The sequence below is a fragment of the Pygocentrus nattereri genome, chromosome 5 (genome assembly GCF_015220715.1).
Source record: "Pygocentrus nattereri isolate fPygNat1 chromosome 5, fPygNat1.pri, whole genome shotgun sequence".
Taxonomy (NCBI): Eukaryota; Metazoa; Chordata; class Actinopteri; order Characiformes; family Serrasalmidae; genus Pygocentrus; species Pygocentrus nattereri.
The window spans coordinates 38,103,350-38,124,117 of record NC_051215.1 but is presented as its reverse complement, the minus strand read 5'-3'; the positions used below and the strand labels follow the sequence as shown (position 1 = coordinate 38,124,117).

The following is a 20,768-nucleotide window of genomic DNA, read 5'->3' as shown; positions in this document are numbered from 1 at the left end:
ACTGAGAGGCTCCCAGTTGAAGAGACCTTGTAACTTGGCACACCGAAACTGGGTGGTTTTTGAGTCAGTTTTCAACCACATTGATTACCATCTCAGTCACTTTTCCACACTGCTTATTACGCGTGCTAGAATCTTTACGCAGGATTCTCTTTTCCTCTCGGCCACTTGCAGGTACACATAACATCCAGTCCATTTGCATTAACGTGGAAGCACAAAAGGATCTGAGGGAGGAAATTGCCTCTTGTAAACACAATGGCCTTTCCTCCGAGTTCTCATGATAATGTCCTGAGCGGCCTTGGGGCAGACTCTAGAACATTCCATTGAAGAGTGCAGTGAGCTCGGTCTGGCCTTTAGCCTGAAATGGCAGAGAGACTTGTGTGCATGTGTGTGAGGGGGATATTGAGCCACAGAGATGGCCGCAGCCTGCTGATGTATACTAACAAGCTGGAATTTCGTGTCTGGCTGCTGGGATGTACCGTAGCGCGTGTCTTTCCGGCTGATCCAGACTAAGGCGGAGAGGCTGTGGTTTCATGCTATGGAAGTGCCTGAGGGACATATGCACACACTTGCACCTCTCCAAGAAGGTGCAGGCAGCAGAAGAGTGAGGCGAGAAGCCCCCCTTTTCCATGCTGTAGACCTGATTAAGCATTGCTGTGTGTGCTGGAGCGTCTCCACCACATTCAAGGCCTCCCATTAAGTGCATGATGCTAGCTAACGGCACATACATGACATTTCTGTGTCTAGAAAATTGAAGTTGGCAGTTTCCCTAGGTGATAAAGAGTCCAGTCATTATGAGTGGCTATGTGCCAGAGGCAGTCTGAAAGCCTTCTTTTTTTTTGGACACTGCCTATGATAATGCCATAACGTGCAAAATATGGCCTTGTGTGCTGTTTGATCCTGTTGATGCTTGCCTGTAAGAGAGGAGGTGAACTGCAGCTGTTGGCAGCGGAGAGAGCCCGGATAATTTACATCTCTTGACGTTAGTGGCCACCGCGGACTTTATTATCGTGTGGCTGTGATCAGCTCGCCTTGTCACTTTGCTGAAATATAGTCACGCTCTTGTATCAACAACTAATATTTACATAATCCTTTTCCTCTCGCACGGCTTCGGTAACATGCACATCCGTGTGCCATGTGGTTAGATTTACAGATGGAGATTAATTTTAACACTAAGAGTGGCACTTAGGCATGATTCATGAAGCAGGTCTTGAAATTGTGGGCCTGACCTTTTGAACATAGTTGATGTGCTAGCGAGATAGTCCACACTTCCTCATGTGAAAATCAGCTCAGTTTGTGTTTATCTTGGCCAAAGATTTTCTCTGTGCTTTGCGTCTCCATGTTGCTGCAAAGCTATTAATGTGTGAATGCTGCTTGATTTGGAATGTAAAAACTCACCCTTTGGAATTGTAAGAAGTTGTCACCCAAAACTTGCAGCATGTGTTGGACTGTTGACACTTATCTAAATTGCCTTAGCTGTGATCCGAAGGGAATTTTCTGATTGCCTGAGATCTGGTGAATCACACAGTTTTAGCGCGAGCAGCCCTACAGGCCTGTGGGGAGTTGCAGCAGACAGCGGTGAAGTTTATTAGTTTTTGTCCTTTTAAATTCATAACGCAGGTGTTTTTCCATTGACACACAGCATCTAGCGCCCGTGTAGTAGATAGAGTGCACTGTGCTTTACATGATAAACAGCCTCGAAAATCGAACTGCTGCAAAACTCTAATTTATTTAAGGCCGAAAGGAGCGGGCCGGAGTGTAAATGTATTAATGTACCGTGTGCTCACTTCAGCTGCTCACTCCAAGATAATGAGTTGGTTCAAACGTCCGTCTGCTCAGTCTTCACCTGTGGACAGCTCAGAGAGGAGAAAAGATCTGCCTGTTACACGTGTGCACACATATACACACACACACACACACACACACACATATATATGCATACTGTGTACACACACTAGGGCTCTTTTAAAAGCAGGAACTGAAACCTGCCTGAAATGACTGCCATCACGGTGGCTATTAAAAGGAGCGGTGGTTGGAACTGATAAGCTCAGTTTGCTTATTGCGCGGCCCGAGTGTTGGGGGCAGAGGATTATTGCCACTTGTGTATATTTCTGCTGATGCGTTTTTTTTTCCTTTTCTGTCAGGTAGTGCATATTAGAAAAAGAAACTTGGCTGATGCAGAGGAGGGAGACTGCTCTTTCCTTGCTTGCAAACAAAGTTGAAAAAAAAAAATCTAAATTCTCATGCTCTACATATTTAAACTGATAACTGGCAATTAATCAACTTTACACAATTTTCCCCTTATCCCAAATGTAGTCAGGGAGCCATGACCTGCTTGGTGTACAAAGCTAATGTAATGTGTAACAAGTAATGTATCCCAAAATCATAACACACTTACTTCCAATCATGTGGAATTGTAATCACCTCCCAACCTAGTTTTGCACATTTTGCAGGCAGACAACGATACGTCATACAGTGTGAGAAACCACATAAGCAAGTCTGTCTGAGATTACTTAACACCTTAGTGTGATTCGATGCAAGTGTGATGATGTAGGCATGGAGTTAGCACAGTGCTAATTGGTGTACACGTAGTCGTATGCAAAAGTTTGAACACCTGGTCAGATAACATATTTTATTGATTTTGTAAGTGAAAATAAGTTAACACCTCCTGTATAGGGAACAAGCTTAGCTATGAAATTGTTCTGCAAATATTAATTTGACAATTATTTCTATCTATTTAACATATTGGAAAAATAAAATATAACATTTTAAATGTGCCATAACTTTTGCATGGGCCATATTTTGTATTTTATTCTTTTGTGTATTCTATGTGTTTTCAGCAAATTAACTAATTGTACATTTAAATGAGTAAAAGTGTGTATGTACTTATTTTCATTTATGAACAAAACAAAACATATCATGTGACCAGGGGCAGCCAGAGTTTTGCATACAACTGTAAGCTTTTATTACAGGGCTACTGTAGCACAAGAGCAAAATTAAAGGGATCTTTTTGTGCTGTGGCAATAGCAATCTCACAGTATAACATAGTATTAGTAGTTTGACTGGACGCACATGCATTTATTCGCTATTATTATTTTTTATTTACAATATGCCTGTAACGATGGGGAGCGATGTTGAGGCAGACACATGTGCGGAGACAAGCGAGATTTATTATGGGCAAATCCAAAATCATGGTCAAGACAGTCCAGGTTCAAGTAACCAATGCATAGAGCAGGAGGGACGGACATAATGTAACTAAACAGGTACACAAACAACAGGGCCGGAAGAAAAACAACATACATCAAACATCAAACAACAAACATATCAACAAAGACCAGCACAAGACTAGGGAAAACACAGGGCTTTAATACAGGAGGGCTGACGAGGGATAACAGGACACAGGTGGAAAACAGGTGGAACAATCAGGGGCGGAGTCAGAAAACAAGGGGGCCAGACTAGGAAGGAACACAAACAAAGAAGCATGTGGACATATAAACAGACGCACATGGAAGACTGAAACACTATATGAGCACATGGGCAGGACTGGGAGGGGCCAATCGTGACAATGCCACAACATACTTTTCCCAACATATTGTGGATATTGTCAGTTTTTCTGGAACACTGGCCAACTGCATTACAATTACATTATGATTCATTACAAAAAGTACATAATTAGTCCTGGTTCATTTGATTTAGTGCAGTACAGCAGGTCAAATGTTGAAATAAAAGTAATAACTTTGCTGCAAAAGGCTATACTTCCTCCTTAGACCTGCTCTTATAATAAACTCAAGAGAGTTTTCCTGGCATCAAACACAGCTGAGACATGTCCAGTTTCTCAGAGCCTAATTTTGTGGGTGAATGGTATTCAAATCGCCCCAGCTTCTCTAAATTGCTAATTAAATGCAACAGATTATTCTAAAAATAATACATATTGCTGGTGGTGGTGTTCATTGAGACATCTATAAAAATACACAAACACAATTATTTATTGGTAAATAGTTTTTTTTTCATATTGTATTTTTGCTTTTTATAAGATGAATCGTTCAAGGTTAACCATTATGCAAAGGTAGCTCTTAAAGGGCATGAGAGGAACCCTTCTGATTGGCTGTCGCTGCACCACACTTATCTATGCTTTTTGTTAATATATTCGCCCTAACTGTGCCCTGTTTACAGTTGCGCTGCGGCAGGTTAGAGCCTGTCTTGACATTAAGAAAATACTAAAATATATCTGCCGCACCCACATGCACCAGTTTATTTTTACATGTTGCACTAAAATAGGGCCCAAAAAGTCAGCTGTGAGCACCAAACATGTCTTTAGTGCTTGGCTACATTTGGGATAAGAGGAAGATTGTGTACATTTGAGTATTTGCTTTAAAGTGTCATTCCTAATAAATTTTTTCATGGACATAAAAATGGTCAATGTGGGATTTCATTTTAACGTATTATATACGTTAAACGGCCCTTTCCCTTGCTGACATTGTAAGGTGCTTCCTCTATAGCACTCATTTCCCTCAGTGGGCGAGCCGGAGCCTCTTCGCTGCATCGAGTCAGTGCTCCTTACGTTATTTACATAAATGATAAACACGGCGGACGCTGGGATTGGCGGCGTAATCCACTTGCAGTGTCATTAGGGAGGGAGAGAGAGGAAGGCTATTACAGGGCCGCTTCATCAGCGTGCCTCACTTAGGCCTTTTATGGAGGTAATGGAAACCTCTCTCATTAAGGTGCCGCTCACTGTTGCGCTGAGAAACATCTCTACCGAGTAATTGATCTTGTTGGTCTTTAGTGCTGGAGAGTGGCCCTGAAGCGCCGCCCGTTTGCTGCATTCATTTTTCAGCTCCGTCACAGCCGCCCTGCCAGCGCCAGCCCTATCACCTTCAGTTATGTTGACTCTGCTGAGCACCTGTGTAGCTCGAGCTCTTATTGCTTATTGCCGTGCACGGGGGCCACCTTTCTTCTAATAAAGTTACATCTTTTAACTCTGCACAAACTGTGATCATTTAACCAGGAGCCGCATAAAATAAAAAATGTCGCCGGCACAACAGCTTTCAGATTTTATTCTGGATAGCATGGATGCTTGTGTCCTTAGCGTGTGTCCTTTGAAATCCGTCAGCCTTTCCATTTCAGTTAATGGTGGTCATTTCCGCTCCGTTATATTAAATGAAAGGCCACAGGTTGAAATGCATCATGCTGAGCAAATGTATTCCTGTCAGTTTTCTACTTATTTATATCGGAAGTGGCCTATATTTATCTTTTAACATTAAGTTGTCCCCATAGATGGCATGTTTGTTTTGCAGAGCCTGCTGCTGTTTTGGTTTGTGTCATGGCTGTGTGGGGAGCTGGGAATTGTCACATGTGAGCTGTAATAATAGACTCTGTTGTATGATCCAAACAGCCCGCTCCGGTCTGTGACTCACTGCGGCTCGGCCTGAGGTCTGCACTTGCATCATCACCCTCATCATCATCATCATCATCATCATCAGTGGCTGCTTAGCTTTCGAGAGCACTCTCTTCCCAGAATCCGGCCCTTGTTTGGCAACTAGGAAAACGGCTGCATTTGTTCCCCTAAAACAGATCCTTGATCTCATTTGTTGATGTGGTTTAGAGTCAACTGAACATGACATATTGCGGGCTTTGGTGGTGAAATGTTGAAGCTGAATTCACATTAATGTGATGTGGCGATGATTATTTTAGACACTGTAACTAATCAAAGAGCCTCACTAGCGTAGAAAAATGGTTTTGGCCGTGCACTGAATTGTATGTAGCATTTGGGGTTTCAGTGCAGTTAATTTCCAACAAGCAGTGGTTGGTCTGAATGCACTGAGTGGGACTGCTGTAATGTTTCTGACCTTTTGTTACTGTTGACTGATGAGGTATTGGTTCGGGAGAAAATGAGATATTTCCACTGCTCTCTGTGACAGGCGTATAAATGAACGCATCAAGCAGCATGATTCTCTAGACAGCACAGCTTTCTGTGCTGTGAGCAAGCTGTCATCGATGCTCATGGAGAAAACCTTAGGATTCTTCAGAACTGTTTTAGTAGTATCATTATTTTCCTTCTTTCCTTTTTTTCTAATATGGTGCAGTCAAGAGTGAAGATAGCTCTGGCTATTGCTTGAGCTGTACTCCATATAGTCCTATTGGCCAGCACTCTTTATGCCTTTATGGTCTTAGCCCATGTAATAAGGAGCTCTTGCTATCACTATGCGTCATTCTGCCCTTGATAAGACCTCTGACATCCCCCTAAAGTGTTATTCATGAGCAGGCCTGTGTGAACCAACGCAGCAGTGTTGAGGGCTAGCTTTCAGTCTTGTTTCCACATATGCTCAGATGCTAGGAATAATATTCGCAGCGGACTGCTTGAGCAATCAGTCTAAATGCTCGATGACTGACATTTGCTACATGGCCTTTTGATTGGTCAGAATCTTGTGTCTTATTTACCGACAGACTTAACAGTCCACAACCAAACCAGTGTCTCTAACAAGTGAAGTGTGGTATGCGAGGTGCAATGTGTCATATCATGATCGGATGACTAATGCAGTAAAATGAATCGTTAATCAAGACACTGGGGAAGTGTGCTCAGCATGAAGCAAATTACCTGGATTAGCATAGCAAAACTCTGCATAATTTACCTTTACTGCTCGGCGGATCCTCCGGTAGAGAAGGGCTGCCGTTAATTACCGCCGTGGTAAACAGCCAGTCAGTGTGAAGGGGCTAAATGGAATTGAGAGAATGGTAGAGAGAAGATGGAGCCATAATTTTGTATTTTTGTCATGTTTGTTTTCATTCGCCGCTCAGGAACTCCACTTCCTGACAGATGACTCAGTTTGTACAGCATTGGGTTTGAGCAGTGGGTTTCAGCAATTTCTCCTTCGAATCAGAAAGTCTCCTTCATCTGACTGTAGAGGAAAAGAGAGGTGCTGTAGACATGCCCTGGAGTTTGCTTTTGATGAGGCAAAGAGAAGATATTAAAGGCACAGTTAACAACTCCAAAATAACTTTTCACATCTAATATTTTCATCTGGCTTCTTGAACTGTAGTATGTTTGTGTTGGGTTTCACTTTGGTGGTTTCATTAAAACTACACAGAAATCACAGTCTCAAGTAGCACTGCTGTGCATTGTGTTTATATTCATTTGGAACTGAAGAAAAGGATTTATAATCTGCATTCAGTACATATCCAACTAAAAACTGTGGCTTTTCTGTTTTGCTGGCAGTTTGTCATTTGATCCGATTCAATAAATGTGGCATCTATCTGTAAAACTACTATTTACTCTGCTGCATACATGAACATGTGCTAGTAGGGTACAGCAATAGCACCACACAAGCTTGCTTGCCTCAAGACACAATTAAAATGGATGTAGAGTATCACAATTGCATTAACTCTGGGCAAATTATCATTCTTATGTGTAAATGAATTGTGGCATTTAATGATATTATGCAGAAATTATGATATAATAATTACTAGGCTGTAATTCTACCCACAGCAGCAAAATCTGATCACATAAATATAAACTTTCCTGCTATATGTCATGAATTTTAAACTGCCATGTTGCCTGTCACTGAATTTATTCAACGTTTATTGCTCCAGTGTGTCTTTAGTAAGATATTTATTTTTTACAGCAAACTTTGTAGGATGGAAATCTGGCAAATGACAGACTCTCAGACATTCTTCAGCTAGTTTCTCCTGCAGTATGATGTCTTTAAAGTCATTCCTTTAAAATACAAGTTGTCTTCAGGGCTTCCTTTGAAGGTTTAATCTTGGAAAACAGAGAGACATCTTGGGGATAATTTGAAATGACTACAACGTGTCAACATGGGAAGAGTTGTAACATAGCTGAGAAGGTTTAAGTGCCAAGGTAATGACAATTAGAAGGGTATAGTGGCTCAGCCAGTGTAATTTTAGGGTCAGCATGTTCAGGGCCTGCAGTTAAGCCTTGCCATTTAAACATGACAGGGTGATTGGAATTACATCGTACTCCTTAAAAACCTCTCAGCACTGTTGCATGTTAAGCAATGATTCTTTCAGTGAGAGACTTGTTACTAAAGGTTAGTGCAGAAAGCACTTTGCTGGAATGTGAACAGACATTTGCTTGATTGGCACCCACATTTAGTAGGGGAATGAACACATTTCAACTAAGGACAAAAGGAAAATGGCTTGCGGGTAGGTTCAAACTTCACAATTAAGTCTGAGGCCTTATAACCTATGGTGAGAGATGTTGTGAGCCAGTGAGCTCACTGAGCTGCCTGCTCAGACTGAGAGCGTTCTGTCATATGTCACTCAGCGCAAACAGAAAAGTTCATCATTGGCTTAAAAATTCTCATGTCTTTCCCCACTGCTTTCCATGCAGATGGATGATAGGTGTTCCTCAAAGAGGGATAAAGCAGCAAATAAAATGTTTCTATTAGATCTGAGTTGGAGATTTGTAGGCGGTTAATGTAGGTATAGGCTCCGGTACCATTACACACTGGAATACATCTCACAGGTGGTTACAGCTATATTGACCCCTTTGAAATGAGCCATTCACATGGAGCAATATCGCAAGGATTTTATTAGAAATTACCTGTTTGAGGGAAACATGCTCCAAACATTTTATTGTTGACATTTATAGCACTGCTCCACAGGAAATAACAGATGATGATATCATTCATTTGAAAGAGAGACAGCAGGACTAGGTGGAACACTTGACCTGTTTGTTTGGGGAAATGGTATTCCTTTGCTAATTTCCCTTTGATAAGTATCTGACAGCTCATAGTCAGGCGCTTTATCTCCGGCTGAAGAAAATGGTTTCTTCAGAGTGTGAATTGATTTTTGCAGGAAGCCAGTGCCACATAGCATCTGAAAGAGCTCACTGCTTTTTTAAATTGCACTCATTTTTTGGCTTTTCTATTTGCATGTAAATTATCAATTACTGCTTTTGGCAGGCCTCTGCTACTATACTTCTGTCTCAAATGAGAGAGTGCTGTTAGGGGGAAGCTGTGTTATTTCACCTTAACAAATCATTTTAGTACTCCTCTCTCCAGCTGCAATTACCAACTGTTTGCTCTGTTGGCTACATTGATTTTTTTTTCTGCATCTCTCTGCATTTAGACTGGTTGGGTTTTTAAATTGAATGGAGAGTGTATTATGAGGAGGTAAGCTGTACTTTAACGTTCTTCTCAATTCCAGGGCATCTTATGCAGTGGAGCGAGAGGCATACAGCTCCTCCACTGAGCACTTTAGCTGAAGCATTTAAAACTAGATGTGAACGATTCCATCGAATGAGAGAAATGATGGGCACATACAGTCAGGCCTGTTGGTATATTATAGGCATGAAGAAGGAAACGTGGAAACTATAAAGAAGGTACTAATTTACTATGTAATGATGTTCTAAACTGAAAACATGTATTATGGTAAGGTCTAGGGTTAGGGTTACTGGCTATGTTTAGTTGGCTCTGAGCACAATTTGTGTTTTTTGGCTACGTTGGCACCAATTAAGCTAAAAATGGCTGGAATGTATCATTTTTTTTACTGATATCTCAATGTATCTCTTGAAAAACAAGGACATTGAAAAGCTAATGAATTTTTGGGCCTTTTCAGTTTGTGTACCTTACTTCAGCAGACTGCTCTGGACAGATTTGAGACAAGAAGTAAAAGCTGGCCGACCTGGCAGCATGTCAACTTTGTCCAGCTTTGGCCAGGTTGAGAGATGCTCTGAACATCACCAGCTTGGCTGTGGCCCGAGAAAAACTTGGCTTATAGAGACGTGGTGTTGGATATGTGTAGCATTCATAATCTGATAACCACATGGATGGATGAAGCTAATAATGCATGCTAAAGACCATTCTTCTCACTCCATGCGAGAAGAACACAAAGCACAGGCACTTTAATAACACTACAAAAAAGATGTTGACTGGAGTGTGCATGCTAGTTGATCTGTCAAAAAGACACCCTCTTCTGAATTTTCTAAGCTGTTCTTCCTATAGTTAATATTCATCGCCAGTGAAATGATGTAGTGTCGTGCATCTGTTCCATTTTTTTCTGTCCAGACTTTCCCCCTCCGAACGCAATTGCGGATCTGCACCAAATTTTCTACTACATTTATTTCCTCATGAATGTTTGCATATTTCAGTGATTGCTTTCTAGTAGATTCAAATATGCAGAAATAGCAGTCTCTCTCTTTCTCTCTCTTTCTCTCTCTCTCTCTCTCTCTCCTAGAGTGAAGCATGTACTCGTTTCAGTCACTCTAATTGTGTTTGTGTAAAATGGTCAATTGTTCCACTTGCACAAAGAATGAAGTAGGTTAATAGTGCTATTTTGCATTGAGACATAATGATAGAGGATCCTTTTTCTGATCGCTCACAGTTATTTTAACTGAGCTTTGTGACAGAGATACTCAGCATGTAGTCCTCTTAGCAAAAATGTTCGCTCATGATAATCACAATTCACTAAAGCCTCTGTTTATGCATTTTATATCAGAATGAGCTGCGTGGTGGGTTACAAAAATCATGAAAGATAAACAAGTCAAAAGGTGTCTGTATATAGAAGTTACATTCTGTAGATTTTGTGAATATCATGAAGAGGTGTGAAATTGTAATGGAGTACCTGATTACATGCTGTTGCCCGACCAGGGTTGTGCAGTGCATCCCTTTCAGCAGAAATCGCCCATGTCTCATACTTGGAAAGCTGAGGCAGTGGGCCATTCAATTCAGTTAACAGCTATCTGAGCCTTTTCCAGTGAGAAGAGCTTGTCATTATCACCTGCAGATTCCTCTTACACAGTGCTGCTTGACCTTCCATATGCTGTCACTCTGAGAGGGGCACCAGCATACAGCCCATGGGGCACACACTCATGCCAGGAAACTTAAGAGTCTCCTCCTTCATCACTTATACAGAGTTAATAGCCACTTAATAGGCTTACCTGTCAATGTGCTATGACTTGTGAGGTCAGTAAATTAGATTTGGCACTGACATGTACCACCACACATGTTTATGGCACTTCAGTTACATAAAGTATCACCCCTTTCTCTTTTACCCACTCACGCTCATGTCGTCCTTACCTTGCAGTGAACTGTGAAGGAGCTTACCCAGGCGTTTAGGAAACGTATTAAACTGTGGTAACTGCTATATGTAATGAATTTTGGATTAGGAGCGACAAAGCGGCTCTGTGATAACCTTTTTGGAAGGACACTGTATGAGAGCAGGGGGCCTGTGCTGCAGCAGGATGCTGGGCCAGCTGCTTGTAGTTAGAGGCCTGCATTTGATGTCACTTCGGTGAAACTAGGGATGTCCCAATCATGTTGTGTTTTTTTTTTTTTTGCTCCAATCACTACCACTGTATTTTTGTTGTAGAGCCACACAGTACAAACTTCAAGTTCGTTAATCTTAGCATTTCATTAATTCATCTTAGATATAGGGTTCTGCCAGTTTTTTGCCGCATCATGCAACACTCTAAACTGAACCATTTGTTGCTTTTATTTCTGACTACTTTTTTGAAATTACTATTTTGTGGTCACTTGAATAGCCGCAACTCAAACAAAACATGCTGCCACACCAGAGTCTCACAAGAGGCATCAATGGTGCAGGAAATGTCAGCTGGTCAGGGGCCGGCGTGTGAAGTGACTTACCCTGCTCGAGAGCTGCTCTGGGAGGACAGTGTAATTTTGAGCTGAGTGTAACATGTCCTTTATCTGTTTACAGGTGTGGTGGATCCCGGTGCAGAGCCGAGCCTGGAGAGGGACCTTCCCCACGGACTATATGAAGGGAGGGGTGGGGGAGGGGGGGCCACTGACAAGACGACAAGGCTGCAGAACAAACAGGTTGGAGTGACTTTAAATTTTTATATAGGTTTAAAAATACTGGGGTGTGGCGAGGGGGGGGGGGGTAAATTAAATTTTAGTTTTGAGCTAGGGTGACCCTGAGACTGCAGTTGAATGCCCTTCTTTTTGCTTCATTTAATATTGTTTTGCTCTGTTCCTGGCTTAACATGATCACAGTTATCACCGATTTCTCTTTTCTTCTTCTCCTTCCACAATTGACCTATCCATGTCCTGTCCACAAATGTGTTATTTTGTAGCAACTGTTGCAAGCTTGGACACGCTTTACAGATCCTTGGCAAACTCCATTCAACCTAATGAGAAATATTAATGATTACTCTTTTGTTTAGAGAAAATTATGGTCCCTGTTTACAATCCTATTTTACAAAACCGGACTATGTTGTAGCTCATTGAAACTAGGCCAGATTGGCAACGATGACTATAAATTTGTCACCATGCTGATATTAGCTTGATTACATGACCAAAATGAGCAAATAAATAAAAAAAAGCTATGTCCAATTTGTCCTGACAGGGTGACCTTTCACATGCATGCAAATTAAGCATCATATAAAGATCATTTAAAATGAATAACTCCCTAAATTTAAGCATTTTGACAAAATGGTTTGTGGGCTACATTTCTCATTAGGTTAAACACATTCTGTCAACGCACAACAGTTGCTACTAAAGAAAGCATTTATTGGTGGACCACGGATAGGTCAGTTGTCTTGTTAAAATCTGCCACGCGGCAGTCCTACTTGGCCTCCTCACATGATTTATAGACACACAGTTATAGCGCTTAGCACCTTGCCACTTGCTTATTATTCACTTATTAATAGTGTGACTTAGTAGCTACTAGTAACTATTTATAAGCAACTGCTGTGAATTATTCAGTGTGTATGCAGCGATGAGAGAGTAACTGAAGTGATCTTTGCAGTTTAAGAGATTTCAAAGCTGTTCAGATATCTTTGCGTCATTGTAATGCAATACATGCAGTGCAGTGTGCCGATATTTACAGAATTAACCCCTGAAACTCTGAGGGCCTGTTAAACAGTCATGACCAAATTATCATACAAACAAAATCCTTCAAACCGTGATTCCTTTTAGTGCACTGGGACAGCTGGCAGTTTTCTTGGCCATTTGTTGTGAAATGTTTGCGTGTCGAGGAAGTTTGTGCCCAGCGCATTATGAGCATGACGAGAAAGCGCTGGGTTAATCTGAGCAACCTGGAGGCCTGTGAGTAATATGTGGCGGAGGTGCGGCCGAGGCGTCTGGTAGTGTTTACTCCCTGCATCTGAGCCTGCCTCACGTCTGTGGATGCCTCGGGCCCTCAGGGCCCCAGCACCTGCATAATGGAACAACAGAGCAAAAAGGGGGAGTAAGGGGGGGTGTGGAGGAGGTAGAGGAAGAATCAAATAACAGGAGCTTGGGCTTCATACAGCAAGCATTTCTTGTTTTTGTTGTGCACCAGGAAAAGATTTTCATTAATTGATAGGCTTGTATTGATACCATTGAGCAGCCTCGGCATCGTTTCATAAGCATTCATTTCACCCTGGCATAGTAAAAGCTTTTTTTTCCCTGCTGTCTGGCATCCTGTGGCTGAAAACTAAATTCTTTGAAATGACTCTTCAGTGCCTTACACAATGATTTAAAAGAATCTATTTATATAATTATTTTTTTCCCCCGCTAGCTTTTTAGTGAGGGATTAAGAATTGGGCCAGGCGGAGGGAGGGAGCGGGTGAGTGAGGGAGAGAAAATAAATAAATAAGGGCGGCGGTAGTTAATCTCGCTTAGTGCAGTGTGAATGCTGAGCAGTGCTGTGGCCTGACAAACATCTGCCTCACACACAGCCGAGTGGGATCAGCTAAAGCGATTAGCGTGCTAACGTCAGCCTGTGGAGACTGGCGCTCGGCTACAAAAGCCAGAACGCCAGGCTCTCCTCCCACACTCCACCTGGAACACTGACACACACAGAGAGAGCCCCAGCTCCAGCGGCAGCCGCCACACACTCCCGCTCTACACCAGCGCTCTGATACTCATCTGTACGCACAACAAAGCGACGAGTAGCTCCGAAGATCCAACAGTCTGGTTTAGGATAACAGATGCTTATCGCTGCCTTTTCTTATGTCAGAAATGCTGCTTATTAATGGGAAAGTATGTAATGAAATGTGCTGTTCATTAGGGTATAATTGTAATTTTACACTTCCTTTGCACTCAGAAGGGGCCTCTTTCAGATAGAAGAAATCCTTCCGTTGTGACTAGCAAAAAGAGACTGTATCCTGCACAGGCTTTCACAGTTAACCTCATTAAAGGAAAGGAGGGGTGATATTTCCTGCAAGGGGTTTCTCTTACTATTTCTTTCGTTTTTTCTTTTTTTTTTCGCTCTGCCTCTCACGCATGCACCCTCTGTCTCCCCCCTCTCTGCCCCCTTCTTTCTCTCTCCCTCTTACATTCTCTCTCTCTCTCCCTTCAGTCTAATCTTGAACCATTTCTCCGTCATGGCAGAGGCTGTGCAGAACTGTACAACATGAGAGTCTAGAGAGACTTTATCTGTTCTTCAGACACGTAGCCTCTAATATCCAGGCTGGTTAATTACAGCGTAGCGGCCACAATAGCTATCATTAGATCACACACAAATAAATAAAGTACAAAATAATATATTCAAATTATTAGATATGCTAAATGATAGTTAAATTCTGCTTTATCAACTTTATTCATGTTTTTGGTTTGAATAAGCTTTCCATAACGTGCCATTCTGACGCCGTGTGGTGCAGATGTGGGGGTGTTAGCCCCTAAGTTCTAATTCTTTACAAAGAACATGTTACATATGACTTACGGAGCAGACAACTTTAAAACGTTACTTTACAAAGAAATGAAACATCTGTTTGGCTGAAACTGTTTTAAACGTACTAATAGCAGGGTGGAAGAATAATGTAAGGAGGACAACTAAAGCAGGGGAGTTGAGGCGGGAGGCGAGGCAGGCTACGAGAATCCCAAAGGGAAATCTGAACCCGACCCAAGAGCGACATGCTTGGAAAATGATGTCCGAACAGGACCCGATCACACAGTGCAGTTCTTTACTACCTGTTCTACACCACACTGCCTGTCACAAGTTTGGGGACACCTTCACTTCTTCTGAACATTTTTACTCTCAATTTTTAATTAAATCAGAAAAAAAAACGACAGTTTTCAGTGATTTAATATTAATTTTAGCTTTACATCCATCAGTGCATCTTCCATGGTGTGAATAGATTTGAGAGGATTGATTAGAATAGATAGTGAGTAGATTTTGTCTAAATAATGATGTGATGGATGGGAAAATGTTTATATTAAAAAAAGAAAAACACTTGTTTTACTCATTTGTGTTCAGAACACTTGAAAAAACGAGGTGCCCCCAAACTTTTGAATGCCAGTGTATTTTCCGACCACGGCTTTTCGAAACGAGTCTTGATAAATTCTTCGTCAAACGAAGATGAGTAAAGCGCACTGATTCTGTTTAACATGTGCTCAGGATGATGTTTTTGGATCAGGGCAAGAACACATTTCTGTATTCACGGCGAGGAGCAGCTTGTGCCCGTGGTATGCGGGGAGAAATGAACTTGACAGGAAAGAACTTTCTGGGAGTACGCTCGTGCCACATGGTGTACATGATAAAGTGAAAGGATGTCAGCACTCACAGGATTAGCTAACGCCACAGGAATTAACATCAACATCGCAGCTCTTCTAGCACCCAGGAGTTCAGCCCTGTTTGATTTCTGTCCCCCATGTGGTGTTTACTGGTAGAAAAATGTGCTCGTCTGAGACAAAGAAGGCTACAGTTTTAATTCTTCTTTCTGGTGTTTGCACAGTTTGGTGGGAATGTAAGCTTTGTGTTTAAGCATTACACAAGGTTCCCTCTCTGGAGGGAAAGAGAACAGGCCAGAATCAGGAAAATTGCCAGATATGCCTCAGATTAGATCCAGTTAAGTACAAAATCTACTCTCATGGAAATTATTTTTCTGTAAGAGAAAACTACAAGAAAGAAACAAAGAAAAAACATTTGTCATTCAGTGCTCCATAATAACCTCCATAACCTCCACTAATTTATACTCCCTTCTTTTAAATAAATAAGTTTTATGTAGTATGTAAACATTTTTTTGTTTCTTATATAGCATTAATGGACCACTTTCATTGAGATTGGGATATGGCTTAACATCACCCACAGTCAAAGAAATTCATTAGTTCATATTCTCATCCAACATGTATGTGTATGTATATATATATATATATATATAGCTGCAGTTCCAATACTACAGTATTTCAGAATTTAAGACTTATTTAAGAGTTTCTGCTGTTTATTTGAGTTTAACAATATTAGATCTAGCAGTCATGTTTTACAATTACATCAGTTTGTTTAGTTTGTGATCTTATTGTAATTGTGTTACATGGTGTCCTCTATTTCTCTCTCTCTCTCTCTCTCTCTCTCTCTCTCTCTCTCTCCCTCTCCATATATCTCTGTTGTTAGAAGAAAACCTTGTCTCCATTTTTGTCATTTTTCAGTTTTTGACATAATTTCAGAGGACATGTTGCCCTTTACATTGTGTGTAAATTTCATGATGAATGGAGCAAAAGAAACAGCCCAAAATGACTTGGAAAGATGTCTGGTTCCACTGACTTACATTAAAACTACAGTATGTTTTTTCTTTCTCGTGTAAAGTTTCAATTTTGGAGATGCAAGGTTTTCTTCCGACAACAGCGAGATGTGTATATATATATATATATGTGTATATATATATATATATATATATATATACACACGCACATATCAGTAATTGTCCCAAAATTTTTGCATCAGTCAGGCCTTCTCATGCCAACTTAACACATGAATGAGGAGCATTAACTCTTCAGTTCAGGACAGATGTGACAGTTGGTCTAAAGATATCTCTTCTGCCTGGCAGTGCAGTGAGCGCTCTTTTTTTTCCTTGGATGTCCTTCAGTACACTTCAGGAGAAGGCTGAGAATGGCATCCCTTAGGACACTGCATCTGTGCCCTCTTTATGCAAATGACAGCAGCACCTAGGGAGAGTTGTCTAAAAGGGGTCAGAGTTTGCAGCAGGAGCCGTCCTGAGACGGGGCCACCACTGCTAACCCGCTGGTGTTACAAAACAGGATGCTAGCAGTCTATGTGTCTGGAATTTACTGGGCCGTCGTGAACTCAGGTACACTAAGTTGAAGGATGTGTATAAAGTATATAAAATAATTCATATATTTCTAAATATTTAATCTTCTACAGCATATTGGGTAGAAATGTGAGGACATGAATTCACAGTATTCTGCTATCAGTTGTCTTTTTGCCTTTGAGGTCAGTCTGAAGTCCAGCATTTAAAGATATATATGTAAACATATTGCTTCAGAAAGTGGTGTATACTCTTTCTTGGACAATTACTCACGAGTGCAGAATAACATTTGAACCATCAAATGGACACAAATGTATGGCGCCCTTGACATGAAGTTATATGATTACAAAAGATGTTTTCTGTTGGCCTGTCATGCTGTTCAGCCATGATGAATGAGCGTAATATACTGTGCATCAGGAGTGGACACATTCATTAATGGGCCTCTATAATTTGAGCGATACACTTAGAATGCTACTATCGCACAGAGGCTGATTGTTTCTGAATGATCTAATCTTGTTGTGTTGCGTCTCCCCCCATTCATGTCAGTAAACAGGAAAACAATGTGCTCATTTGAATAATATCACAAATGGTGTGGTTCCTGGCAGTCCCGGGCTGAGTTGAATGAATGGTGCCAACCCTCGGGGTCTGACTGAAGAGAAATAAATCACCGCCGTTCGCACAATTACAAACCTGTGTACTATTCATCTGCACAGGATATATGAATTACTTATCCAAATGTGTCTACAAGATAACATCACAGTCACAGAGCGCCGTTCACAGTCAGAGATTGATATTTTCATATTCTCTAAGCATTTAAACATGCGTTTGGAAGGGGAGAGTCTGGGTGGTATAATTGGAGCATAATTTTGAAATTGAGACTATCAAAGGAGGTTGGGCGGGGCGGGTTGGAGTGGAGCTCAGTGTTATTTGTGTCCAGCTGAGCTTTAACAAAGCTTGAAGCTATCAGAACACAGTGCTTCTCTCAGCCATGCCGATTACATGAATTTCTCTCATTTATTTACTGATGACTGAGGAAATGCGAGATACTGGTATTAATGTCATGCAAAACCATCTATATTGTTGATTTACAGACAGTCTGGAGGATAGAACATCCCGAGCCCATTATGTTTCAGTCCGGGCTTGCATTAGAATGTGTATTTATTGCACTTCCAATTTTTATGCATGATGCATAGCAGTCAGTGTGCACCGTCTTGGCCGTCCACGCTTGATGAAGCTCCTTTTTACTGGTGTCTGACAGCAGTCATCCTGATTCTACGCTCAGTGTCCACTCACTGCTTCACCAATCGTATATTTTCATTCTCCCTATTCAGACTCGGGCTCTTTATGAACTCCATAAAGAGAGACAGATGTTGCAGGCTGGCTTTCTGCTCCTCTGGCTCCTCCTGGTTGGGACCGAACTTTGTGCTGGTTGGATGCTCCAGCAGCACCTGCAGATGATGCTGCACATGGCCAGTGCTGGCTGGCCATGGCCCTGTCTCCAGCCCCCTGGCAGACCTGACGAAACAAAGCAATTAAGTAGCTGCAGTGCAGGGGGATGTTTTATAGATTCAGTAATGATGTGTGTGAATGCGCGAGAAGAAGGAGGAATGCGGGCGAGTGTTATAAAAGCAGCAGGAGATTCCAGATCAGAATGGAAATGATTTCATCAGCGACGAGGCCTCCTCCAGCTCCTCTCCTTCCAGACCAGTGGAGGTGGAAAAGTGTCCAGCCTGTGTTTAAGGCCTGCGTGTTTGGCTTAATGAAGCGCAAGGCGGGCAAAGGGGCCTCTGATGTGTGTGTAATTAACAGAAGGTATTGCAAACTGGCTATTAAACTCAGAGTCTTCTCTGATTACACTGGAGGATGGTGCTTGACATTTAGGAGTTTGGGAACATAGGAAGGAGTAGAGTGTTCTTGGAAGTACTTCTGGAGGGTGTTGGCATTGTCTAATTTTAACTTGTGTAGGTTTTTTTAAAAGTTTAAAGTGATAGTCTGGCAGGCAATTCAATTTACACAGTCTTCCCCTTACCCCACATGGAGTTGATTTGCCAAGATATATTTGGTGTGTGAAGTTTGATTCCTTAGTTTCGCACTGGAGCCATGATGCTAACATTGCTATGAAGGATTGGAAGCAGATATTTGACTTATTAGCACTGTGCAAATGGCATGCTTAGTTCATCACGTTTGCCTTGAACTACATCTCAAACAGACTTCCTTATATAGTTGCTGGTATTGTATGACACACTGTTATGAGAGTACAGTATGCTATACAATATCTGGCTAGAAGTATATTGGCATAGCTAAAAACATTAGTGTAAAAATTTGCACTGTCCACTCAGGCCACCAAGCCAGTGAATCTTGTCACTAAATTTTAATATTCTGTTGACCAGAATTACATAAACATATGTTTATCATGTATAAATTGAATTTACAATAAACAAGCATGCTTCAGTACCGAAAACAAGAGTCTGCAATTTCCACTCTATTTTTTTTTTTTTTTTTTTAATTTTACCAGGGAATGATGTGAAGGGATCCTCATTCTTCATGCCACAGTCAGCCAGATTTTAATCCTGTTAGCTGTCGCAGTGATGTTAATGTTACATTTGGCAAATTCCGCCAAAAAATATCTGATTTCACGCAGTTAGTTCTTTGTCTGGTCAAAGAGGCTCTGGATCGTGCCCGGGACTGTGAAAAGCAATGTTTTATTCTTCATGGTGGATTTATGACTGTGTGAGGATTCAACTTGTCTGGTGGTTTATCAAAAGAGAAAAAAACATGAAAAAAATATCTGTTTAACCATGGGAAAGGAAAAAACAACAGTGAAAAAAAACTTCTGAAAATAATGCAGAACAATTTTCCTTTTTTAGGTGACAGCACTGGTGTTGCACAAAAATACACCGTCACACAAAGAAATACATTTCAAAATGTTTTATTATTCAAAAATGTCTAAAAGACATTGGTAGGTTTTTATGTGGCATGAGTAACATAGCACAGACTGCCTCAGATGGGCCAGTATGCTAAAACCACAGCTAACAGCTTCTACAGTAGATGCTGATAGAGACTTATCGCGTTTTTGTTTTTTCAGTGGTTGACGTGCCAACATGTTCGATTGTCAAAAATATATATTTTAACTGTTTCTGGACCAGCTAACATCAGCACAGCTCAATCAATAAAAGCCATAGTACCTATATCTTCTCAGTCACATCCTTAATAGCATGTTCTTGGCAATGCGTCCATGTTAAAGGACTCACATTTAGAAGCAGTAAAGTACAGCTAATATAATGTAACATATTTACTCGCAAATATTAGCACTTCATGTTTTACAGTTCCATCAAAACATAAAATTGCCATGTCACTGAAATGATAGTCTGCATACTTTCTCAGTCTTCCCGCAATGTAACGTAACAAATAGCCAAGTAGTGATTTCAGTATTCAAGTACTTGAATAACCATGCACATTGTTATTAGAGGCCACAGTGTAAAATGTTGCGGTCAGAGGCACTGGGCAGTAGGAAGCATTGATCCTTGGTGCCAGTGATCATGGAGAGTTTTGTCCACACTTTTGTCCAATTTGTGTAAATGTAAATTTTGGCCAAACTATCACTTTAAGACTGCAATCACAATTCATTGAGTTGTATCAGCTGTTCTCAAACTCAGTGTGAATTGTCAGTGCATTTGATGAAGTGGTTCACTGTTTATCATACTGACATCACAGGCAGTCTGATGACACAGATGAACACCTACCCCAGGTCTCTCTCACACATGGCCGCAGACAGGCCAACAAATAGACACCACTGTTTTGAGAAGTGAATAGTTGCGTGGCA

General features: G+C 41.2%; 1 protein-coding gene across 7 annotated transcripts in view; it reads left to right on the top strand.

Annotated features, from left to right (window-relative positions):
• The window catches only part of zmiz1a (zinc finger, MIZ-type containing 1a), a 149,640-nt gene that overhangs the window by 17,380 nt on the left and 111,492 nt on the right, over positions 1-20,768 (top strand). For all 7 annotated transcript variants that reach the window (XM_037538591.1, XM_017723688.2, XM_037538593.1 and 4 more), the window contains exon 2: positions 11,677-11,795. The gene's annotated coding sequence lies outside the window, so the exon portion shown is untranslated. The remainder of the gene's footprint in view (positions 1-11,676; positions 11,796-20,768) is intronic.